Genomic DNA, 27109 nt, shown 5'->3' on the forward strand with positions numbered 1-27109 from the left:
GTAATTCACTTATGTACTAAGTCACTTCAGTCATGTCCAACTCTTTGAGACCCCATGGACTATAGCCCCCAGGCTCCCCTGTCCATGGGACTTTCCAAACAAGAATACTGGAGTAGGTTGCCGTGCCCTCCTCCCGGGGATCTTCCTGACCCAGGGATCAAACCTGTGTCTCTTGCAACTCCTGCTTTTGCAGACAGGTTCTTTACCACTAGGGCCACCTGGGAAGCCCATCAAGTCACGTACAACGCTATATAAATTTAAGGTATACAGGGCTTCCCTTGTGGCTCAGTTGGTAAAGAATCTGCCTGCAATGAGGGAGACCTGGGTTCAATCCCTGGGTTGGGAAGATCCCCTGGAGAAGGGAAAGGCTACCTACTCCAGTATTCTGGCCTGGAGAATTCCATGGACTACAGTCCATTGGGTTGCAAAGAGATGGACACAACTGAAAGACTTTAACTTTCACAAACAGCATAATGACTCAGCTTACATACATCGTGAAATGATTATCACAATTAGTTTAGTGAACATCTCTCGTCTCATATAGATATAAAATATTAAGAAAAAATAAAAAATATGTTTCCTTGTTTCCTTAAGACAGAACTCTTAGGATTAATTCTCTTGACAACTTTTATATATAACAACTTTCTTGCTAATTATGACAATCATGTTGTACATTACATTCCTGCTGCTGCTGCCAAGTCACTTCAGTTGTGTCCGACTGTGTGCGAACCCATAGACGGCAGCCCCCAAGGCTCCCCCCATCCCTGGGATTCTCCAGGCAAGAACAGTGGAGTGGGTTGCCATTTCCTTCTCCAACGCATGAAAGTGAAAAGGGAAAGAATTATAACTGTAAGTTTGTACGGTTTATCCACCTTCATCCAATTCCCCCTTCCCTACTCCCTGCCTCTGGTAACCACAAATCCGATCTCTTTTTCTATGTTTGGTTGTTTGTTTTGAAGTAACTGACCTAAAACACTATGTTAGTTCCTGGTGCACAACATAGTGATTCAATATTTCTCTACAAGACAGAATGATCACCACATGCCTAGTTACCATGTCACACAAATATTATGTTATTATTACATGCTGTACTTTTCATCTCCATGACTCACTTATTTTGCAAATGGAAATTTACACCTCTTTATCTCCTTCACCTATTTCTTTTTCTTTATACATTCCTAATGTCATATGGTTTCAAGCATTGACTCAAAATGTACACCATGGCACTGTTAAAAACATATGCTGAAATTGTAATGATAATCCTCTCACATCAATTCCTACCCATATGGACTGGACATCCTATTACACATTGTCACTGGCTATAAATAAAACAGTCATGAGAGCTGACAAAAAGTTGTAACAACAAAGTGTCGATCCTCCTCCATTGTAATCTGAGGTTTTTCAAAGGGGCTGAAATGCTTTACATTCCTAAATGGTGGTTGATGTGACCTCGTGACGTGGCCTAATAAGACTATCATATTTTCAGAACCCAAACTTGGGAACCACTGTGTGGTATTAAGGAAATGGCAACCCACTCCAGTGTTCTTGCCTGGAGAATCCCAGGGACGGGGGAACCTGGTGGGCTGTCGTCTATGAGGTCACACAGAGTAGGACACAACTGAAGTGACTTAGCAGTAGCAGTGTGGTATTAAGGACTCAAGCAAGGGAAAACTTACTTCTCTTTGACATCGCTTTCTGGAAGTAGACAAGTGGTTCAGAGCAGGTGGGTAATTCCACTCCACAAAGTCATCCAGGACCTCGGATGCTTTCTGCTTCATTGTTCTAACATCCCTCAGGGAATTCTAATCAAGCCATATGGTCAGAACATTCTCTCTGAAACATTCATCTTCTATCCTGTAGGAAAAGAGGAAGTGGATACAAAATATCCCCTTTTAAGGGCATTTTCTTGCCAGGTAGTGTTAGTGGTAAAGAATCCACCTGCCAAACAGGAGACGTGGGTTTTATTCCTGGGTCAGGAAGATCTCTTGGAAAGGGGAATGGCATGCCACTCTAGCATTTTGCCCGGAAAACCCCATGGAGAGAAGCCTGCCAGGCTACAGTTCATGGGGTCGCAAAGAGTCAGACAGGACTTAGCAACTGAGCATGTACATATGTCCTCATCGGGAAAGTGAGGTCTGAAGGTCTGGCTGAGTGCTTCCTTTGCCCTGGCTGCTCTTGCTGGGGAGCTTAGACAGGCAGACCTGCCTTTTTGCCAGAGAGGTTGGGCTGTGTGGTCTCTTTTTGGGCAGGCCAGTAGGATAGAACTTCTCAATACCACTAACTAAATATCTAATAGGCCTTTGAAGCTTAACACATCCAAAACAAGACTCTTGACTTTCAATCCAAGTAAATGGTACTCTTCATCCAGTTGTTCAGGCCCAAAGTCTAGCAGACCCATCCTTTTCTCTTCATTCCCCACAACTAGCCCATCAGTTGAACCCACTTTTTTCTCCCTGTTGCAGTAACACTATCTTAGTCCTAATTATGTTTCTTAAACTATTATAATTGCCTCTTAACTGAATTTCCTGTCTTAATTCTTACCCTCTTCTAATCCCTTTTCCACCAACGGACCACAGATATTTTAAAATCATAAATCAGATCATGTCATTCATTGCTTAAGCCCTCCACTAACTTGGCAGTTATCTTGGATAAAATGCAAACTCCTTACTCTGTCCCATAGAGCCCCACATGGTTGGTTCTTGCTCACCTTTACATTTTTGTCTCCTCTGGCATTCTATGTGTACTTCACACATCCTCCGCTCTTTACCACCCTTCAAACTTCTGTTCTTGCCTTTTCTCTGTCTGAGACATTCTTCCTCTAGATCTTTACATCTGTCTCCTCTATTTCCTAACAATTTTGTTCATGTTTTAATTTGTGGCAAATATTCACATTAATGAGTTTATATAAATATTTGACTCTGTCTTGTCTTTAGATCAACCATGGATTTATATGTGTTAAATTTAGTTCCAGCAATTTAGACTATCTATGAATGCAAGTATGATTTTTTTCACATGAAACATATTTTAATATAGACAAAAATATAAAGAGAAAATCATAGCAATTGGAAAATATCTTTTAATTTTTTGGTGATCATTGACCCTTCATCCACTTAAATGTTATATTGTGTCAATCAAGCACTTTCTCAAAACAAAGAACAGTGCTCACTTTGGAAGCAGATATACTAAAATTGGAATGAGGATTAGCATGGCCCCAGTGCAAGAATGATATGCACTTCTTGAAGTGCTCCATATTTTTAAAAAAAAGAAAAACAACACCTCTGTTAAAACTTAAAAACTGAAGTGATAGGGACAAGTTCAGAACTGAGAAAATACTTTGACTTGAATGAGAGCAATGTGTTTGTTGTATTCTCCTTGTTATGGTTTGTATACAAACATCCTGAAAAATAGTTCAGAATTAAAGCATTTGAAAAATTCTAACACTACAATCAGTTTTTCTAATTTACCTAAGTAAAGTTAAATTTCTTTACCACTGTAAAAATTTCTCATGAAACTCTAGTAGTAAAAGACAGGCAGTAAACAAATGGGCATATGGATACTAATATCTGATAGTGATAAAGCCATGAAAAAATTTAACAGTATAAAGTGATGTCGAGTGGTTGGAAAGGGGGTCTAATTTAGACAATAGGGGCAAGGAAGATCTCTGAAGAGATGATACTTGAATTCTTAAGAAACGATAATTGTGTTGTGAAATGATATATTCAGATCTTCAAGTGATTTGAATACTATATCTTTATTCATCACATATCTAGTAGTGAGTTTTAAAGAAAAATAAGAATTTGAATGAAAATTCTATGTAAAAAAGCAAAATACAGGCCTGTCTCAAACCATTCTTGAAATACTATTGTGTAGACTTTCCAATTCAAAGAAGTAGAAAGTTAATAAATTTCTGAAACGCCTGAATCAATCAGAACAGCCATCCCAAACAAAAGCCTATCCGTTTAGTTTTCTGCTACTATTTTGTAAGATTCAATCATCACTCTGAGGACCAGTGATTCTTTCTCAAGAGCAAAGACCATTCATCTCTGTCTTCTTACAGCACTGCACACCTCCAGGCATATCATGGGTATTCAGTAGTCATTTAATCAACTAATCAATCAATCTTCTTATCCTCCAATGTCAAGCTAACCGAGTTTCTGACATACAGAAGCGCTAAATTAATGTTTGTTGAATTAACATGCTACAAATACATCATTCATCTAAGTCCCTGAGATTGAACAGCAGCAAATCAAAAAGAGCATTGTCTTTGAAGACAAACAGGTCTGGAGTCTAGGAAGCCCAGCCCCACTCTTCAGTATCTATTTAAACATAAACAGGTTAAGTAATCTTTCTGGACTTTAGATCCTTCATCTGTTAGAAAAGGATATTTTTAAATGGATTATCAACAAGGATCTACTATATAGCACAGGGAACTCTGCACAGTATTATGTAATAACCTAAATGGGAAAAGAATTTGAAAAAGAATAGATCTATGTATACATATAACTGAATCACTTTGCTGTACACCTGAAACTAATAGAACATTGTTAGTCAGTTATATTCCAATACAAAATAAAAAGCTAAAAAAACTATAATCACAATTTTTAAGTATTGAAAATCTGTTAGGAAATGAAAAAACTCCAATCATAAAATTTTTTTAAAGCCAAAAAAGAAAAGAATAATCATTTACTGCAATGATTTAAAAGGCAATGTGTAGTGCTCCTGCTAGAATTTCTTAACCAAGGTAAACTCTGAAACAGTAAGAATAGATACCACAATGCTGTTATTATTAAGTATCTTATACATATTCATGCCTTGCGTGCCCATAGACACAATTAGTAATAATTATTTTCATCATTGTAAGCACCAGGAGTACTTATGAGATGTTCCTCCAAGCAGAGCAAAACCAAAAACAAATATTAATACTTTCAACACTTAGTCTCAAAGACTGAGCAGAACAAGACATGAGAGGCATCTCTTTAGCTGTGTGCCTCTGCTAGCAGCAAGCTGATGTGAAAAATGAAGGCTTCTCCCAGAGAACCATAAGTTGTAGATGAATTCTTTTTTCAAAGAGTTATTCCATTGGCATTTTCAAATAACAATGGTATGAAATTACAATACAAAAACAGGTGTTGTTGTTATAAGATAACATCTTTGACAATGTTTTCCTTTTGTATTTCTGTATATAAAGGATTTTTATTAATACAAGAGGCCATAAACCTGAGCATCATTCTTGATTCTCTTATTCCTCTCATACACTATATCCAATTCCTCAGGAAAAATCTGTTGATCCCACTTTCAAAATACCACCAGAACTTGACTTTGCCACCACCTGCAGAGCTTCAGCTTAGTTCAAGCAGCCATCATTTCTCACCCAGATACTGTACTAGCCTCCAATAAGTTTCGCTGCTTCTACAATTGACTCCTGAAGTCTATCCAGGTGCCATAGTCAGAAATATCGCTTTAAAACTAGTTTGGGGACTTCCCTGGTGGTCCAGTGATTAAGAGTCTGAGCTTGCACTGCAGGGGGATGCAGGTTCTATCCCTGGTCTAGAAACTACGATCCTACATGCCTCAAGTGAAGGTGATCAGTCATGTACGCTTGCGATCCCATAGAATATACAGTCCATGGAATTCTCCAGGCCAGAATACTGGAGTGGGTGGTCTTGCCCTTCTCCAGGGGATCTTCCCAACCCAGGGATCAAACCCAGGTCTCCCGCATTGCAGGTGGATTCTTTACCAGCTGAGCCACAAGGGAGGCCCAAGGGGGAGACAATTAAGTTTTAGCACAGCACTCCTCTGCTCAACACCCTCTACATGGCTCCTCACTCAGCATAAAAGACAGCATCCTCTGAATGGCCTGCAAGGCTTCCACGGTCTGTCGTCCACACCTGTCCAACCTCCTCTTCTATAACTCCACCCTCATTCACAGCTGCGGCCACGATGACCTGCTTGCTTGCTCAGGAAGGCGAAAGACAAGTGTCCACACTGTAATCTCTCCTCTACCAGCTCCTTGTGCCTAGAAAGTTCTTCTCCCAGATATGTTTTAATTTGCATTGCCCTAATACTTAGTGATGATGTTAAGCATCTTTCCATGTGCTTATTGCCCTTTGTTCATCTTCATTGGAAAAAATGTCAAGCCCTTTGCCAATTTTTGAATCACATTTTTCGTTATTGTTGTTGTTATAGTTTTAGGAGTATTCTATATAGTGTAGATATTAATTCCTTATCAGATTTTTCAACTTATGCAGACAATCATTGGGATTTGATAAGGATAGATTAAATTTGTAAATCACTTTAGGTAGTACTGGAACATAAAAATACAAATATTTCAAACCATGAACACAAGAAGTCTTTCCATTTTGTGTTTTCTTCATTTTCTTTCAGCAATGTTTTGTAGTTTTCAGTGTACAAATCTTTCATTTCCTTGGCTAACTCCTAAGTATTTCATATTTGATGCTCTTGTAAATAAAATTATTTTCTTCACTTCCTTTTCAAATTGTCCATTGTTATTATATAGAGATGCAGCCAATTGTTGTAAGTTGATTTTGTATCCCATTAATTTGATGATGATAAAGGACAATAATCTGGCACAATTTGGTACAATAAAGGACAGAAAAGGTATAGACCTAACAGAAGCAGAAGATGTTAAGAAGAGGTGATAAGAATACACAGAAGAACTGTACAAAAAAGATCTTCCTGACTCAGATAATCACGATGCTGTGATCACTCACCTAGAGCCAGACACGCTGGAATGTGAAGTCAAGTGGGCCTTAGGAAGCTTCACTATGAACAAAGCTAGTGGAGGTGATGGAATTCCAGTTGAGCTATTTCAAATCCTGAAAGATGATGCTGTGAAAGTGCTACACTCAATATGCCAGCAATTTTGGAAAACTCAGCAGTGGCCACAGGACTGGAAAAGGTCAGTTTTCATTCTAATCCCAAAGAAAGGCAATGCCAAAAATGCTCAAAGTACCACACAATTGCACTCACCTCACATGCTAGTAAAGTAATGCTCAAAATTCTCCAAGCCAGGCTTCAGCAATACGTGAACCATGAACTTCCAGATGTTCAAGCTGAATTTAGAAAAGGCAGAGGAATCAGAGATCAAATTGCCAACATCTGTTGGACCATCGCAAAAGCAAGAGAGTTCCAGAAAAGCTTCTACTTCTGCTTTATTGGCTATGCCAAAGCCTTTGACTGTGTGGATCACCACAAACTGTGGAAAATTCTACAAGAGATGGGAATACCAGACCACCTGACCTGCCTCCTGAGAAATCTGTATGCAAGTCAAGAAGCAACAGTTAGAATGGGGCATGGAACAACAGACTGGTTCAAAATTGAGAAAGAAGTATGTCAAAGCTGCATATTGTCACCCTGCTTATTTAACTTATATGCAGAGTACATCATGAGACATGCTGGGCTGGATGTTGGAATCAAGATTGCTGGGAGAAATATCAATATCCTCAAATATGCAGATGATACCACACTTATGGCAGAAAGTGAAGAAGAACTAAAGAGCCTCTTGATGAAAGTGAAAGAAGAGAGCGAAAAAGTTGACTTAAAACTCAACATTCAGAAAACGAAGATTATGGCATCCGGTCCCATCACTTCATGGCAATAGATGGGGAAACAATGGAAACAGTGACAGACTTTATTTTGGGGAGCTCCAAAATCACTGCAGATCATGACTGCAGCCATGAAAGTAAAAGACACTTGCTCCTTGGAAGAAAAGTTATGACCAACCTATAAAGCATATTTAAAAGTAGAGACATTACTTTGCCAACAAAGGTCCATCTAGCCAAAGCTATGGTTTTTCCAGTAGTCATGTATGGATGTGAGAGTTGAACTCTAAAGAAAGCTGAGGGCTGAAAAATTGATTCTTTTGAACTGTGGTGTTAGAGAAGACTCTTGAGAGTCCTTTGGACAGCAAGGAGATCCAACCAGTCCATACTAAATGAAATCAGTCCTGAATATTTATTGAAAGGACTGATGCTGAAGCTGAAACTGCAATACTTCGGCCATCTAATGCAAAGAACTGACTCATTGGAAAAGACACTGATGCTTGGAAAGATGGAAGGCAGGAGGAGAAGGGGATGAGAGAGGATGAGATGGTTGGATGGCATCACCAACTCAATGGACATGAATTTGAGTAAACTCTAGGAGTTGGTGATGTACAGGGAGGCCTGGCATGCTGCAGTCCATGGGGTCGCAAAGAGTCAGACACAACTGAGCAACTGAACTGAACTACCAAGAATTTGTAGACATGTGCTAAATTCACAATAGCAGTTAATGAATATTTGGGAGACATGCTTTTGAGCAAATATTCTGTTGCTCCTTAATATTTCAGCCATTCATTTTAGCTTTCATCCATGAATCTTGTCTGCAGCAATTATTACTATGGCATGCTAGTGGTGTTTTCTCCATTTCCCTCATTCTTTCTATATTTACTATTTGGAATTTTTCTGTAATAAAGACTTGTCTCTTCTCTACCACTTAAATATTCATTCAATCATTTATTTCTATATCAATATGAATTTATGCATATTGTATTGTTCAGATTGTAATTCAGTAGTATTTATTATTTATTTTTATTGCTTCAATTGTTCCAGCTCTGGATACTGGTAACTCCTAGAATTCAGCACCCATGTTCCTTTGACATGCCCCACTTCTCATTTTTCCCCTTACTTTTACCACAAAATATTCCAGGCTCATGAATTTTCCCTCGCCTAGCTCTAGAATCAGCCATTTCTCTAGGGGTCCCAGTTTCAGAGAGGGACAGTTTTTAAATTCAATTTTCAAGTGTTATAATGTGTAATTCCTAGATTATGTCTAAGCTATAACTAATGCTATAATGAAATATGGTAGTGGTGCTTTAGTCGCTAAGTCGTGTCCAGCTCTTGCGACCCCAAGAACTGTAGTCTGTCAGGCTCCTCTGTCCATGGGATTCTCCAGACAAGAATACTGGAGTGGGTTGCCATTTCATTCTCCAGGGGATTTTCCCGACTCAGAAATTGAACCCAGGTCTCCTGCATTGCAGGCAGATTCTTTACCAACTGAGCTAGGAGGGAAGCCCATAATGAACTATAGATTTTCTATAATTAAAGTATGTATATTATAGTACTCAGAGTAATAGACTGTGTTAAAATAGAAACTGTATCCAGCAATAATATTTCACCCTTTATTCTGTTCTAGCACTTACTACTTCATCACTATAGGCCCTACAGACAATAAAATTCCATAATTCTACAATGAAAAGACAAAAGGCAAAAGATGCTCCTATGAGGAACTTTTCCATGGGCCATAAAATTGTTTAACCTTGCCAAAAATTTATTTAACCCATAATTGACCTCCATGTCATCTTTCCTAACCCTCCCCTAGTTTAGCCCTATTCCTTCCATGTTATTAACAATTTTGAATAAAATGTTGTTTATTTTGCTGTATTAAATTAAAAGAATCTGTTCCCAGGTGGCTCAGTGGTAAAGAATCTGCCTGCCAAGCAGGAGATGCAGGTTTGATCCCTGGGTCAGAAAGATACTCTGGAGAAGGAAATGGCAAAACCTTTTCCAGTATTCTTGCTGGGAAATCCCATGGACACAGGAGCCTGGCGGTCTACAGTCCATGGGGTCACAAAAGAGTTGGACACTAAACAACTACAACAATACTAAATTACAACACCAATAAGGTAATAAAAATACAGAACAATGAATTTTGCTAGCTTATATAATCAGTATCTTCTTGACATTAACCTAATATGATCTGTGTTTGTGTGTTAGTCACTGAGTTAGTCACTCAGTTCTCCAGGCAGGAATACTGGAGTGGGTTACCATTTCCTCCTCCAGGGGATCTTCCTAACCCTGAGATCGAACCCCAGTCTCCCATATTACAGGCAAATTCTTTACTGTCTGAGCCACCAGGGAATCTACTGATGGCTAAATCACTGTTCACCAAACAGTTTAAAACTAGAGCAGCAGGGTTTGACAGAAAGAGTTTCCTCCCCACGAGGGGACATTTGGCAATATCCAACACATTCTTCATTATGACAACTGGGAGGGATGCTACTGGCATCTAGTGGGTAGAGTTGCTCAGTATCCTACCATGCACAAGAGCCCTCCACAACAAAAAAATATCTGGCCCAAAGTACAATAGTGCCAAGGTTGAGAAATCCTGCTCTAAAGGAACTTTCAGTTTTCAATTTGGTTAAATACCAGATATTTTCCTCCCAAACTTTTAAAGAAAACATTGATAAATGCCAAGGACTATCTGTACTAAAACACTGCATCCAATAAAGGATTCTCTGGAAGAATCAGATGATAGACTATAACTGAGGCTGCAAAACACCAAGAAAGCAAAGATGGAGTTACAAGTTCAGGATGCACCTTAGCTCATTCCATTTTGAACAAGTTATTTATCTGACTCAGCCAAGGATCAACGGCATCAGAAAAATAAGTGCTTACCTATGTGGATTATCCATGAGCTTGCACTTTAAACCAAAGCAATAATGGTTTCCCACTAACTGGGCAGAATTCTAGTGTGACACAGAAAAGGCGATGGCATCCCACTCAAGTACTCTTGCCTGGAAAATCCCATGGATGGAGGAGCCTGGTAGGCTGCAGTCCATGGGGTCGCTGAGAGTCAGACACAACTGAGTGACTTCACTTTCACTTTTCACTTTCATGCATTGAAGGAAATGGCAACCCACTCCAGCGTTCTTGCCTGGAGAATTGCAGGGACGGGGGAGCCTGGTGGGCTGCCATCTATGGGGTCGCACAGATTTGGACACGACTGAAGCGACTTAGCAGCAGCAGCTGATGTGACATAGGTAAGAGAATCTGGGGCCAGGAGAAAGAAAGAGGTGTGGGCAAGGCTTCATCACTTGCTGACTGTGAAACTCAGGGCAATTCATGTAGTTTTCTGGGTGCCTGTCTCCTTATCTCAAAACTTTCCTATCAAAGTTGATAACAAATGTGATTACAAACACCCACCTTATCTACATCACAGGGTCATTGTGAGAATCAAATTTTCTAAATTGGGTTAAACATAGACTAGTTAAATGAACTTTATCTGTTTCTTTCTACCTTTCTCTTTTATTCTTTTTTAAATTATGAAAGAATGATAGCACATTTATAGGAGACCTGGAAAATACAAAATATACAGTTCCATTATATATTACAATTATTTTTTAAGTAAACAAAGTAAGATTTTTTAGTTGGAGTTTCAATGTCAAACTCTCAAAAATTAATAGAATGGATGGAAAAATAGAAGGATATAGCAGACCTGGAAAGCACTATAAATCAACTCTACACGGAGAATCAAAAATTTTTTATATCAGTACATATTTCAGTACTGATATCTTCTCATATCTTTCTTACACTGTGCCTAAGACTTTGAAAAGAACAATGGCTTTGGAAGGCCAAGGAAAAATAAATTCCTAGAGGGAGTAGGTTGAGCATTTTCACATAGAGACGTTACAATCGACTCATTTCATTTCCTCACCAAGTATCCCATTAGAGTGTGCAAATACATTGAAAAACAGTATCACAGACAAACCACAAACTGGGAGAACACATTTGCAAAGCACATTTCTGAAAAAAGGACTTATATCCAAAATATACAGAGAACTCTTACAATACAACAATAAGAAAACAAGCAACCCAATTCTGAAGTGTGAAAAGATCTAAACATATCTCTCTAAAGAAACTATACAGATACCAAATGCTGTGCTGTGTGAACACTCAGTCATGTCCAACTCTTTGTGACCTCACAGACTATAGCCTACCAGTCTCCTCTGTCCATGGGATTCTCCAGGTAAGAATACTGGAGTGGGGTATCATTCCCTTCTCCATGTGATCTTCCCAGGCCAGGGACTGAACCCAGGTCTTCTGCATTGCAGGTGGATTCTTTACCATCTGAGCCACCAGGGAAGCCCACAGATACCAAATAAGTATGTGAAAAAAAATTGTCAACATCACATATCATTAGAGAATTACAAATTGAAACAGTGAAAAATAAATTAAAAGAGCTACTTACCCATTAGAATGGGTAAGTATTTAAAACTTAAAATACCAATTGTTGGAAAAAAAACATGCAAACATACAAGCACTCTCGTTCATTGCCGGTGGAAATGCAAAATGGTAATTCCACTTTGGAAGAAAACTTGTCAGCTTCCTCCAAAGCTAAACATAGTCTCACCATATGATCCAGCAATCACACTTCTAGATATTTACCCAACTGGTTTGAAAACTTAAGTCCTCACAAAAATCTGCATGCAAATGTTTATTCAGTATATTCACAATTTCCAAAATTAGAAGCAAAGATGTCCTTCAATATGTGAATGAACAAACTGTGGTATACTTACACAAGAAAATATTATTCCATATAGAAAGAAATGAGCTATCAACATACCCAGTGATACTGATGAACATTAAATACATACTGCTAAGTAGAACAAACCAGTATGAAAAAGCTACATACTGCGTGTGTGTGTTAGTCACTCAGTAATGTCCAATTCTCACAACTCATGAACTGTAACTTGCCAGGCTCCAGGTTCCTCTGACCTTGAAATTCTCCAGGCAAGAACACTGGAGTGGATTACCATTCCCTTCTCCAGGGGATCTTCCCAACTCAGGAATCAAATGCAGGTCTCCCACATTGCAGGCAGACTCTTTACCATCTGAGCCACCAGGGAAGTCCCTGGAAGAAGCAAAACTACAGCTTTGCTTAGTGAAGTGAAAACAACAGTGAAAAGATCAGTGGTTACACTGAGTTTGGGAAGGCTGAATAGGCAAATCAGAGAGGACAGTTTTAGGTCAGTGAAACTATTCTGATATGGTAATGGTGGATACATGATGTTTTGCATTTGTAAAACCATAAAATTTTACCCAATGGTTCAGCAGGTAAAGAATCCTCCTCCAATGCAGGAGACGTAGGAGATGTGGGTTTGATCCTGGGTCAGGAAGATCCCCTGGAGAAGGAAATGCCAACCCACTCCAGCATTCTTGCCTGAAATATCCCATGGGAAAAGGAGCCTGGCAGGCTACAGTCTAAAGGGTCGCAAAAAGTCAGACATGGCTTAGCAGAGCAGCAAAATAGAGCACAGAATTTCACAAAACAAAGAGTAAACCTTAATGTATGCAAATATTTTTAAATCACTTAGAAGGCTGGGGGTCCACTAATGGTATGCAATCCATGACAAAAGAATCTAAGTGTAATGTAAGTAATATAAAACAATCTCATGGAAAAGGAGGGTGAGAATCAGTTACTCCTCAAGTGTGGGCTGTAACTTCTTTCCAAAGAGTACACTATGGAAAGAGAGAAAAGAAGACTAAGAACACCTGACAAATACCACCTTAGCCAGATGATCAAGGTCAACATCAAAAGTGATGCCACACTGATAGTATGTACTCTTGATACAATATGGAAACTATAGCACTTTACCTCTAACATTTCTGCTGCTGCTGCTAAGTCACTTCAGTCGTGTCCAACTCTTTGCGACCACATGGATGGCAGCCCACAAGGCTCCCCCGTCCCTGCAATTCTCCAGGCAAGAACACTGGGGTGGGTTGCCATTTCCTTATCCAATGCATGAAAGTGAAAAGTGAAAGTGAAGTTGCTCAGTCGTGTCCGACTCTTCGCGACCCCATGGACTGCAGCCCACCAGGCTCCTCCATCCATGGGATTTTCCAGGCAAGAGTACTGGAGTGGGGTGCCATTGCCTTCTCCCCCAAATCCTTAATCTCAGTTTAATCATGAGAGAAATTCCAGAAGAGGGGCATCCTACAGTATACCTGATCAGTCTTCCTCAAACTTTCTAAGTCACGCATAGCAAAGAAAGCCTAAGAAACAGCCAAGAGGTGACTAAAGAGATTTGGCAGCTTAGTGTCAAGTGTGATGTAATGTGTATGATTAAGAGTAATATGGTGTCCTACATGAGATCCTGGAACAAAAAAAATGACATTCAGTGGAAACTAAGTAAACATAAATAAAATATGGACTTAGTTAATGATAATGTATCACTACTGGTTCATTAACTATAATAGAGGCACCACAATAATGTAATAGAATAATATATTAATGATGGGGACATGGTGAGGAGCATATGTATATAAACTCTTTGTACTCTAATTTCACAATATTCTTGTAAATATAAACTATGAAGTTGTTATAAAAATAATCAGTGCAAAACATCATTAGAGAGAGCAATAATGTATTAAACTGTAATTGAACTTCTTCACAAGCATTTGGTTTTACTAACCAAAGATGAGACCAGAAGTCTAATTTTAAATTTTCTCAGTAGTCTACCCTGGGGCAGTGGGCGCCATCATTCATCATCAGCCATTTATAAAAGTTAATAGATGTCAGTGTTTAAGTACATACCAGAACACATATCAGAATGAGATTCACAGACAGTAAAGATGGAATGAGCTGTAAAATCTTTCCTTTCATATAAAAAAGGAGCTTGATTTTTATTTCCTGCGCATGCATGCTAAGTCACTTCAGTTGTGTCCAGCTCTTTGCAACGCTATGGACTGTAGCCCACCAGGCTCCTCTGTCCATGGGGATTCTCCAGGCAAGAATACTGGAGTGGGTTGCCGTGCCCTCCTCCAGGGGATCTCTCCGATCCAGGGATTGAACCCACATCTCTTATGTTTCCTTTGTTGGCAGGCAGGCTCTTTACACTGGCGCCACCTGTGAAGATCCTTTTTTTTCCTGCTTCCCTGAAAGGGCACAGGATGAAGGATCTCCACTCAGACCATTGAGTAAGAGTCACAGGAACTTCTGGTGCAGATAGAGATCACCCAGCACCTTTCCTCCCAGAACACTGGAGCCCTGGTGAAGTGTGTGAACATCTGAACATCCCCTTTCCCATCCAGTACCAGGTAATCTGGATATTCCAAAATACATGTTCAGAAACTTATTTAGAACAGTACATTAAAAGAATGTTTAAAAGGTAAATTTTAAAACTTAGAGTGAGGCTGGCTAGGGCCACTTACTAGAAAGTATAGTAGGTTGACCTACCATTCTTCCCTCTCTCTCTATTCCAATTTACTCATATCATCATCAGACTTACTGGAAAAAAAAAAAAAAGAAACTAGTTGTTCATTTAGAATAGAAACCAATTTGGTTTTGCACCCAGGATCTATAAGTTGATACATTTCTTCCCCTAAGTTCCACCTCAGAACACACTTTGCTGACCCACCAGAATTTCCCCCTCATCAAAGAACAAGTTCCTTGCTGCTAGAAAATCACTAGACATGCTATTTTCAGCCTAATTTTGAATGCTCCGATGTACTTAAACAAACTACTTCCATAAAAGAAGGAAAGGTCATAAAGGCACTGATTATACAGCAAGTCTTGGAAACACCTAGAATAGTGAACAAAAAAGCTCAGTCTCTTACTCCTTTCACCCAAACAGCCACATTAATACAAATGACGTATCATAAAAATATACAAAGAGTCCGATTTGAAAAGTAAAAAGACAACATACAGAATGGTAAAAGCATTTTAAGCCACATGTCTGATAAGGGGTTAATATCCAGAATAGGTAAAGAACTCATATAACTAATATCAAAAATAAAATAAAATAACCCAACTGTAAAATGGGCAATGGACCTGAATAGACATTTCTCCAAAAAAAGATATAGAAAAGTGTGACAGGCAGATGAAAAGATCCTCATCACCGCTAGTCATTAGAGAAATGCAAATATAAACCACAATGAGATATCACCTCACGTCCATTAAAATGGCCAACATTAAAGAGACAAATGATAACAAATGCCGGCATGGATGTGGAGAGAAGGGAATCTTTGTGCACTGCTGGTGGAACTGTACAGCCACTCTGGAAAATAACACGAAAGAAAGAAGAAAGTGAAGTCGTGTCCAACTCTTTGTGACCACGTGGGCTCCTCCATCCATGGGATTTTCCAGGCAAGAATACTGGAGTGGGTTGCCATTTCCTTCTCCAGGGGATCTTCCTGACCCAGGGATCGAACCCAGGTCTCCCACATTGCAGGCAGACTCTTTACCATCTGAGCCACAAGGGATCCCTCTGGAAAGCAACATGAGGTATCCTTAAAAAATTAACAGTAGAACTACCATATGATCTAGAAGTTCCACTTCTGGGAATATATTTAAAGAAATAAAATACACTAACTCAAAAAAAATATTTGTACCCCCATATCCATAGCAGCGGGGCTTCTCTAGTAGCTGAACTGGTAAAGAATCCACCTCCAATGCAGGAGGCCCCAGTTCGATTTCTGGGTCAGGAAGATTCCCTAGAGAAGGGATAGGCTACCACTCCAGTATTCATGGGCTTCCCTGGTGGCTCAGAAGGTCAAGAATCTGCCTGCAATGCGGGAGACCTGGGTTCAGTTCCTGGGTTGGGAAGATTCCCTGGAGGAGGGTGTGGCAACCCATTCCAGTATTCTTTCCTGGAGAATCCCCCAGGGACAGAGGAGCTTAGCCAACTACAGTCCATGGGTTTGCAGAGTTGGACACAACTGAAAGACTGAGCATAGCACCTTTATAGCAGCATTATTTACAATAGCCGAGACTTGGAAACACCTTAAGGGCTAGTTGATGAATGTATATGGAAGTTATGAGATATATATAATTCAGTCACAGAAAATGAGGAAATACTCCATTTACAACAATAACCTTGAAGACCTTATGCTAAATGAAATAATGTGTGTGTGTGTGTGTCGCTCAATCGTATCTGTCTCTTTGTGACCCCATGGACTATAGCCTGCCAGGCTGTATCCATAGAATTCTCCAAGCAAGAACACTGGAGTGGATTGCCATTCCCTTCTCCAGGGGATCTTCCAGACCTAGGGATTGAACCCACATTTCCTGCCTTGCAGGCAGATTCTTTACCGCTGAGCCACCAGGGATAATACAGAAAGACAAATAACATACAATATCACTTAATGCCAACGGAAAAGTTCCTTCTTGTTTAGTATCTGTTTACATCAGTCTAAGTTATGATCCCTTTTAGAAGATTATAGCTTATTTTGAAAACCAAAAGTGGAGTCAAGTCAGATGGACCTAGATGGGGCAGCTTTTTGAGCATCTTTCCTGAACCAGGAAGTTTGCTTGAAAGGCCTTTGATAGTTTCAGATCGGGACACATGTCCTTCAGATGGTTTAGTCTCAGTGAACCTTCGTGTGAACTGTATGTGACTCATACAACTTTAACATGTTTCTGATGTATTTTAATCATATTTGTTACTAAACAATGCAAATGCAGCTTTTATACTAAAAATACTATTTATTTGTATTGCAATACGTTATAAATTTGTTATTTATATTCTTACAATGATCTTAATTTTTTAGCCTAGTGATAGTTATTTTTCTCTTCATCTGTGTATTTTCTGCTTACTTAAATAGCATCACCAGCAACTGGAGTAGGAAATCAAGATGTGAGCCTCAAGCAATACACTGCCTGAATTACAAATCACTTTATCATAGAATTGTATGTGATCCTTGATGCTATTTGTTTTCATTTTATTGTAAATTTCCACTTGCATCAAAACCTAATGATGGTGATAACTAAGTAAAAACAAAACAAAAAAAAGAATGTGGGACCTAAAAAAAAAAGAAGCTCATAGATACAAAGATCAGATTTGTGATTATTAGAGGCAGAGTGGAAGAATTAAAGGAAATGTGTCAGAAAGTAAAAACTTTCAATTATAAGATAAACAAGTCCTAGGAATCTAACGCACTATATGGTGACTATAGCAGCTATAAGATTAAAGCTGTAAGATTTATAGGAAAGTCTTTAAGAGAATAAGTTCTAAGTTCTACTATAAAGAGGGATTTTTTTTTTATTGTATCTGTAGGAGAATATGGATGTTAACCTACTAGGGTAATCATTTCACACTATATGTAAATCAAGCCATCATGTTTTATGCCTTAAATTTATATAGTGATGAATGTTAACTATTTCTCAATACAACTAGGGAGAAAAGCAACCACTAAAACTCAGTCTTTGGTGTTAATGGCTGATCTCTGTGTGGTCCAAATTCAGTTTTATTTCTCTGGCATGTCACTATACTCCCCTCACTTCACAACACTATGAGAAAGATTTCCGTGTGTGTACTCGTTAAGCTCCTTGGGGTTGACATCACAGAGGAAAAGCGATCATGAGAAGAGGAACCTGGGACACGGGGAGCATGCTGAGGCAGCCCGAATGTTCTGCGGTTGGATCCTGACATCAGGTTACTGAAACTGAAGATGGAAAACCCATACTGAGTCATTCGATTCCCTCCCTTGAGGGCAGTAGATTTGCTGGACAGTATATTATTTAGCACTTTGTCCAGTTCTATTCTAAATAGTCCTTCCTCGGAGGCCATTCACTCAAACCTGGCAAAGATTTATTACAAATGAAAGGCCTTCTACTGGCTGGTCATTTCTTTCACAAAACACACATTCTCCCACCGAGATATTAAAAAATAAAACCTACCAAACAACATGAAAACAGTGTGATATTGTAGGAAGAGTGTGGCCCTCAAAGCAAATTGGCCCAAAGTGGCCCCAGCTGCTCCCTCAGCCTTGCCTGGACAGCACCTTGCCAAGACCACTCTCCTGTCCGCTTTCTCCCTGGAAGGAGCGGCTACATCCAAGTTCAGCTTCCCAAGAGCCGGTGGCCTCATCCCCTCCCCCCATAGCAATGTCCCGCAGGTCCAAGATCTCCAGGTGCAGTTAATGTCCTCCAGCAACTCTTGTAAACAGATGACACCAGCCTCCAGACTGCTGGGCACTTGAGTCTGATTAATCCTCGTCTACAGGTTTGCTCTCAGTCTCTATTAGAAAGGCAAAAATAGATCACAAACAGGCTTCCCTGGTGGCGCAGATGGTAAAGAATCTGCATGCAATGCAGGAGACCTGGGTTTGATCCCTGGGTCGGGAAGATCCCCTGGAGAAGGGAATGACAGCCCACTCCAGTATTCTTGTCTGGAGAATCCCGTGAACAGAGGAGCCTGGAGGGCTATAGTCCATGGGGTCCCAAAGAGTCAGACATGATTGAGCTACTAACACTTTCACTTTTTGAGACCACAAACCCATGCTACTCATCAGTTCTAGTGCTTTCCCCATGGGGAAAAGGAGAGGAGAAAGGCTTCCCCAATAGGGCAGATTCTCTAACCCATGCTGTGTCCTAACCTGGTACATGACAGAGAGTGACCCAGATGGGACCCTCCTTGAACAAGGAAGACCTAGGACTTCAAGCCAAACACTGGGTGCTCTGATGTCTGTTAGCTGTATGAGCTTCAGTTTCCTCACCTATCAGCTGGAAATAAAAACTTATCCTAGATTACAAGAGCTGGTGATAACGTACCCTAAGTGCAGTGTTGTGGTGGGCACCTTGAAGAAACTCAGCAAATGGTAGCTACTACTGTTGGTACAATTATCCTCAGTAAAAATGAACAGGTACCCCCTTGAGACAGATGAATATTATTTTTTAAAATATATAACCTAAAATGTGCAATGTCTGGCTTATTACACAGAAATAAAACATTTTAGTCCATGGAATAGCTGGTAGTGATGAAGCACTGCTTACTGGTTACAGAAGTGAGGAAGGAAATAAGTGTTCAGCTTGCTCTGTGCACATGACAGCGTCTCAGCCTCTGCTGCCAAGATGATAGACCCAGACATGCTTGGTGTTCTCCAAGGTATCAGCTCCCCGATCGCTCTCCACTGCTCTGAATCTGGAGTCTCAAAGGGTTTGATCTCCTGCAGTCATTTAACATTGCTCAGCAGGTTACACGGGAAGTGTCAGTCACCCCTCAGTGCTAAGTTTTAAATGCCCTGGAGCTAGAAAATGTAAACCATGTGAGAGTATGTGAGATGTGAAGGTGTGAAGTGAGTAAGAACGTACAAGAGCGTGAACATAACGTGACGCGTGTGTAATAATCCTGCAGACAAAACAAACGAGCACCTGGCCCCTTGCTAATCACAATTAAGACTCCACGTGGAGCTCAGAGAAGTCCCAGCCCCATTCCTACATCTCTTAGCTTTGCTCCCAGTCTCTATCTACAAAGCCACAACAGAGGAAAGACCACAGGCAATCATGAGTTTAAACACCTTAAACTTGCGCTGGATGTTAAAGGCCTAAATTCCTCTACCTCTATTTGCAGCGCCTTATTTGAATTAAAATAAAACCCAACAGCACAGCCCAATAAGATGCTGCTTACTAGAGACATATAGAAAGCTGAAATAGAATGAATTGGGGACTGAGTATATTTTAACTAATCAAACTTATACCAAAGGAAAGCAGATTTGGCAATATCGCTTCAGGCAACACAATCTTAAAAGTATTTTAAGTTAAGAGATCATTGTATTATGTTAAAGTTAAGCTAATACTAAAGACATTTATAAGCTTTAATATGCCAACTAAAAGTGTCCAAAAATGTATTGAACAAAAATGTATAGATGCATGGCAGAATTTGATACTTTTAACCCATTTCTATCAATATATAACAGACTTCAAATTCAAAAATAGAACAAAATAAGGACCAAAAAATAATGTAACTAGTAAAATATGTAAAATAATGTAACTAGTAATAATATAACTAATAAAATATGCCAACTTCTTTATCTCAAAAGAAAAGATCTCACTCTACTCACCCTTTTAGAAACCTTGTCTGTCTGTTACATGACCTTGTCTGCTTGCGTGCTCAGGGGTGCCCAACTCTGCAGTCCCATGGACTGTACCCTGCCAGGCTTCTCTGTCCATGGAATTTTCCATGGAAGAATACTGGAGTGGGTTGCCATTTCCTTCTCCAAAGATTCTTCCAAACCCAGGGATCGAACCTGAATCTCCTGGGTCACCTGCATTAGCAGGCAGATTCCGTAGCACTGCACCATCTGGGAAGCCCTACATAACCTTGGTCCATATGTCATCACCAAATGTGAAAATAAAATTTTCAGTCTATTTCAAGGAATTATTATGGCAAAAAGCTGCTAAAAATATTTACCCAAGTGAATCACTAGAACGCTATCTGATGTTGGTGAACGTGGTGACTAAACTGCTGCTTGCATGCTTTCCTGGGCCCCGTAATTCAGATATTTGTATTTTAACTTTTACAACCTTCTGAGCTGCAATAGTGATTTTATAGTTTGCTGTGGAGCTGCACCAAATCTGTAAAATCTGTAAAAGCCCTCAAAATTCCACATATGTGGATTGTCACCAACCCTAATAATTGCTTCCCACACTTGGCACCAAATTCTCTGACAAAGCAAAAGCAAATACACCACGTGCTAGAGAGAAATGAATGAAAAGTACCAACCAGCAGACTGAGCTAACACTCAGCACCTCCCAGGATTCTGCCTTTGAGTCTTTCTCAGACAGCTCAGCCTTTCAATTCCCCCATCAACACATTACATAGGCATCCTTTCAAAAATTATTGTCTGTATACCTGATGAATCTAGATACCAAAACGATTTCACCAGGAGAGCCAGATTCTTTCCAATGTCTGCTGTAAATGACAGAATCACAGAGCTCAAGTGAACCGTGGGCGTGCAAATCTCGTCAAACGCCAGAAACAGCAAGCCCTCTGAGTGTGTGGACAGGACCATAAAACTTACACAGCTGTTAGCTTTTTCCCCAGAAAGCAAACTACTCAGAAGATTAGTAGCTGTTTCTCTTTGCTTCTACTTCTTGCTCTTTTCTGGTTGACTTTTTAAAACACAGGTCCTTCTACCCCATCTTGCTGCCACCATCCTTCCCCTCCAATGAAGCAGTTCACTGCATGAATTGAGAGGGAGACATCTCGTCGCTGGTCTGGTCTCTATCCAGATGTGATCTGCCAGCATTAGCAGAGCTCAGGAAGTCGGGTTCACTATAAAGGTTATTTTGTGGACACTATTCCCCAACATACATTGGAGGAATAAAGTGTGTGTGTGTGTTTTAGTAAGGCTAATTAAGAACCCCAGTATTCCACAAACCTCTCTAATAACAAAGTGTTGCCCTGTATGACACAAAAGGGTTGACTTAAGAATTGCTTCAGAAAACCAGTATTGCTTTTACTTGCTCTAGAATAAACTGTCAGAGAAATAAAAAAACTTGTTCTCCACGAAGATGTACAAGTGAATGCCAATGAACACCAGTATCATAGCAACAGTTATTAAAAGAGAGCAAAACATGCATCCAGTTGAACCTCTCCACCTCCAAGCTTCTCCCTCTGAAAATGCTTCCCAAAGGGATAAAATTATCTCCTATAAAATCAGTCTCAAAAAGTTAGAGACAGACACCAAAATATCCTGCTGCTGCTGCTGCTAAGTCGCTTCAGTCGTGTCTGACTCTGTGCGACCCAGTAGACAGCAGCCCACCAGGCTCCCACCATCCCTGGGATGCTCCAGGCAAGAACACTGGAGTGGGTTCCCATTTCCTTCTCCAATGCTGGAAACTGAAAAGTGAAAGGGAAGTTGCTCAGTCGTGTCTGACTCTTAGCAACCCTATGGACTGCAGCCTACCAGGCTCCTCTGTCCATGGGATTTTCCAGGCAAGAGTACTGGAGTGGGGTGCCACTGCCTTCTCCATCAAAATATCCTAGATTTCTTTAATTCATCATGAGATGATTCTTCCAATAAGATATTTACACAAGGACTTGGATGGTGGTCCTGTGGTTAAGAATCTACTTGCTGATGCCAGGGAAACATGTTCGATCCCTGGTCTGGAAGGATCCCACATGCCACGGGGCAACTAAATCCTTGTGCCACCAACTACTGAGCCCACGTACTCTAGAGCCCAAGCTCCACAACAAGGGAAGCCACCACAGTGAGAAGCTCATACCACAACAAAGCACCGCAACAAAGAGTAGACCCTGCTTGCCACAACTAGAGAAAGCCCGCACATGACAATGAAGACCCAGCAGAGCCAAAAAAAGATATCTACAAAAATACTTTCATGATCTTTGAACTCTCAGATTTACCTAGTTCCCTTAATTACCTTATGAAAAACTTCTTAATAGTAGATTCCTTGAAGGTTTCAAGGCATAAGAATGAATACATGGATGAATATAAGTTAATGTATGACCTCTCAGGTTCCAGTTCAAGACGGCCATGTTGGAGGATCCTGGGCAGCTAGAGGCTGGGATACCACCTAACCTAAACCCCACCGCCCAGCGCAGTGCAAAACCTCGAGCTTCTTCCCAGGCAGCCAAGTGTAAACCCCACGTCACTCAGCCCAACTTCTAGGACCTGCACCTGAAAGATAAGCTCCCCAAACATCTAGCTTTGAAAGCCAACAGAGTTCAAGTCCACAAGATCCACAAGGCAAAAACAATTTGAGAAATGGCTCTTAAAAGGCTCGAGGGCTGGGGCTCACCTGCCCAGAGCTCAGTGCAGAAGCGGCCCATCCTGAGGTGTCCAGACTTGACCTGAATGAGCCTCATGTGCTAATCCTCATGCTTCAGCCTGAGGGGTAAGAGCGTCTAATTGAGCACCCGTCTGCAGGCCTGCTGCCCGAGAGGCATCAGCTTTTGCTTTTCCCGCAGGTGCTGTTGATTTGCTCCCTCTTTGCTGATTCCCCCTGTGGGCGCATCTGTACACTCTCCCACCTTACCCCGGCCAACGGGACCCTCTCCATGCTCTCCCTCTGCCACACTCCAGAGTACAGGATAGCCCAGAGGGGGTTTCACCCCTGGCACCCGGGGTCTTGTGGCTGCTGCCCAGGGGGCACCCTTTGATCTCCTGGCTCTAGAGCCCAGGGAGGCCTATGCTCTTGGGTGCCACAGATTTGTAACTATTGGAGAGACAGTTGTGGGAGGGCTACCACCCCGGGGCGCTGCACAGACCGCAGACTGAAACACACCCCCAGTCTTTCTGTGAAAGAGGCCAGTTGCTCCTCTGGGAGCTTTGGCCTGAGGGGCAGGCTTCAGGTTTGGCACCCATCTAGAGGCCTGGGCTTCCCTGGTAGCCCAGTGGTAAAGAATCTGCCTGCCAATGCAAGAGATGCGGGTTTGATTCCTGGGTCGGGAATATCCCCTGAAGGAGGGCATGGCAACCCACTCCAGTATACTTGCCTGGAGAATCCCATGGACAGAGGAGCCTGGAGGGCTACTGTCTATGGGGTCACAAAAGAGTCAGACATGACTTAGGGACTAAACCGCAACACAGAGAGGAGAGGCCTACAGAGGCGCTCTTGGACAGTGAGGGCCAGTTGCCACCATTTCTGTTCTCTCCCGTGGCCTCACTAAGCTCACCTGTATCTCCCAGAAAGGAGCTTATATACTTGTCGGATTTTTTTAAGTCACCCAGAAGATACCTCCATATTGTCTGACTGCAGTGGCCAGTGGTTATTAGGCATGCAGTCCCACTGGACTGAATACATTTGGATACTTTAAAAGTTGTTGCTGGAAGGTCTAGCTGATTCCAGATTGATTCAGATTCCAATCAATCTGAAGCTAGGTGTTGCCTGAAAGCCTCCCCTTTGGGACACTTAACAGGCCTTGGCACACCCTCATTTCCTAAGAGCTATTAAAAATAAGACTGGCTGCTTGGACAATCACAAAGATTTGAGAGATGGCTGAGAGCTAGGGCAGAGATGAAACATAAGATTCATCTCCCACATGAGACCGCTTCTTCAAGACTCGGAGAGGTGGCTGTTTTATCTAACGCAAAGAAACCAACACAGAGAGTTAAGCAAAATGAAGAAACAAAGGACTATATTCCAAATGAAAGAACAAGATAAAATCTCAGGGAAAAATCCTTAATGAAATGCAGAAAGATAATCTACCCAACAGAGTGTTCAAAGTAATGGTCATTAAGATGTTTGCTAAACTTGGGAGAACAATGGAAAAACACAGAGAAAATCTAACTACCAAAGGGGTGTCACAGAACCAAAGAATACTATAACTGAACAGAAAAATAAATCCATTCCTGTTCAGAATCTCAGAAAAACGGGATGACATGATGAAAAATTCAGTGTCTGGAGGTCCGTAGACCCAGTTCTACAGCCTGATCATCAGTTGCTTCTGAGGTCAGAGGCAAGTTAGAACCTGACTCTCTGTTGGTTAACTGAGTTTTAAACCAGCTATTATCTTAGGTTCTTTCAACTTGCTACCAGATGGTTCCTAAGACCCTGTCTGTAGTTCATAAAAGTAAATAGAAAAGCAGGCTAAAGACACACAACAAAACAGTCAACCAGGATAGAAGACCATGCTCTTGTTTGCCGACTGTCTCTACCTTCTTCCTTCCATGTGTCAGGATGACTGGAAGAAGGAGAGGCAGAAAAATATGTTCACGGTCTACTTCTCCTCTCCTTCAACAAACAAAAAGCTGTAGGTTGTCTTTTATCACATCCAGTATTCAGAAATTTATGTGCTGATGTCAAGGCACTGTGTAAGGAAGCATAACCCACTGAATCCAATGACAGCCGACACCTGTTGCACTGACCTTCCAGCTCATCCTCCTCAGGTACAGACCATTAACTTGACACTGTAATTTATTTGCCTATGAGAGCATCTCAGACATCCCAGATCATGGACATGAAGCATGCTGCAAAGAACACAGTGGCCATGAACTCCCAAGACATCCTAGATACATAATGGATGGGCTGGACTGTTATGACTGTGGGAAATAAATGGCTTGGCCTGTTCTGGGGAGGCAGACAGGAGCTGTACCTGCCAGCTGGCATTACCAGCTTTGTCACAGGCTCCCCCAAAGGGGAAGGTTTGGTACCATCCTGCCTCATTCTAAATCTTAGTTTGTTAAACTTCTCCAAGGAGTCCCAGGGGAGTTTTAGCCTGTGGGAAAAAGACATGAAGTGAGTTCTTTTTCAGAAAAGTAATCTGAAACACAATTATGGTCATTTGTTTAGCCCAGGAGAGGAGTTTATTGAGAATTACTTAGGCACCAGGATAGATGTGGCTGCAGATGATAACCAGGACTTCACTGCTATTTCCACTTGGGCAGCCAATTCTGACATTTCCATCCATTAGTGGGAAGCAGAACTTATCTTTTAAGTCAAAGCTTGGGTTATACCACAGAGGTGGTTAGACATTTCCCCAAGTGCTGTGAGATGGTCCCCCAGGGGCACCTAAACTCCTGGAGCCATCTTTGAGCTTAACGCCTCTGCTTTTCACAGGGTTGAGTGTGTGTGTGTGTGTGTGTGTGTGTGTGTCTGACTCTTTGCAACATCATGGTGTAGCCCACCAGGCTCCTCTGTCCCTGGAATTTTCCAGGAAAGAATACCAGAGTAGGTTGCCATTTGCTTCTCCAGGGGATCGTCCCAACCCGGGATAGAACCTGGGTCTCTTGCATTGCAGGCAGATTCTTTACCATCTGAGCCACCAGGGAAGCCCTTTCACAAGGTTGCTAGTCCTCAAAAATCACCAACTCTAGGAACTCCTGTGGTGGGCTAGTAGTTAGGAGTCGATACAGGAGACACAGTTTCAGTCCCTCCCTGGTCCAGGAAGCTCTCACATGCCTCATGGCAACTAAACTTGTGTGCCCCAAATACTGAGTCTGCACTCCTAGAGCCAGCGCTCCACAACAAGAGAAGCCACTGCAATGAGAAGCCCACGCACCACAGCTAGAGAGTAGCCCCCACTTGCCGCAACTAGAGAAAGCCCACACGCAGCCACAAAGACCCGGTGCAGCCAAAACACTCACCAACCTTAGCAACCCCACCCCAACACCCCAACGAGAAATACTGCCCAACAAAAAATAACACCGTCATGATTTTGCTGCATAATTGCAATTCATCTTCACATTATTGTGATTTAAACTGTTTGATAGCACAGCCTTGTTTTGACTTATAACTCTTAGATGAATTCTTAATAAATTCTACCATTATTTCAGCTCAGATTAACATATTTTTTAAAGCTAGGATAAATGGTATCAAGTATCATATAACACCTTTCTTGGGACTGACATGAATAATCACATTTTCATTTCATCCTTCATCTTCAGACATCACTAGGGCATGCAAACATCTTAAAACAATAACATTTTACTGGAGACAATGGTACTGATATTGTATGGGGGGATTACGCATGATTTTTATCTCATTCTTCTTGCTTTTCTATATTTTCCCAAGTTTATAGAATATTAAGACAATGTATTAAAATTGCAACATTTGAAAGCGTATACATTTAATAATGTGAAACATCTGT

General features: G+C 41.0%; 1 pseudogene; it reads left to right on the forward strand.

Moving 5' to 3' along the window:
- The first annotated feature begins 3158 nt into the window (after positions 1–3158).
- LOC138431180 (U6 spliceosomal RNA) lies at positions 3159–3256 on the forward strand (annotated as a pseudogene).
- The last annotated feature ends 23853 nt before the right edge of the window (positions 3257–27109 follow it).

Source organism: Ovis canadensis, chromosome 26, assembly GCF_042477335.2.
Source record: "Ovis canadensis isolate MfBH-ARS-UI-01 breed Bighorn chromosome 26, ARS-UI_OviCan_v2, whole genome shotgun sequence".
NCBI classification, from domain to species: domain Eukaryota; kingdom Metazoa; phylum Chordata; class Mammalia; order Artiodactyla; family Bovidae; genus Ovis; species Ovis canadensis.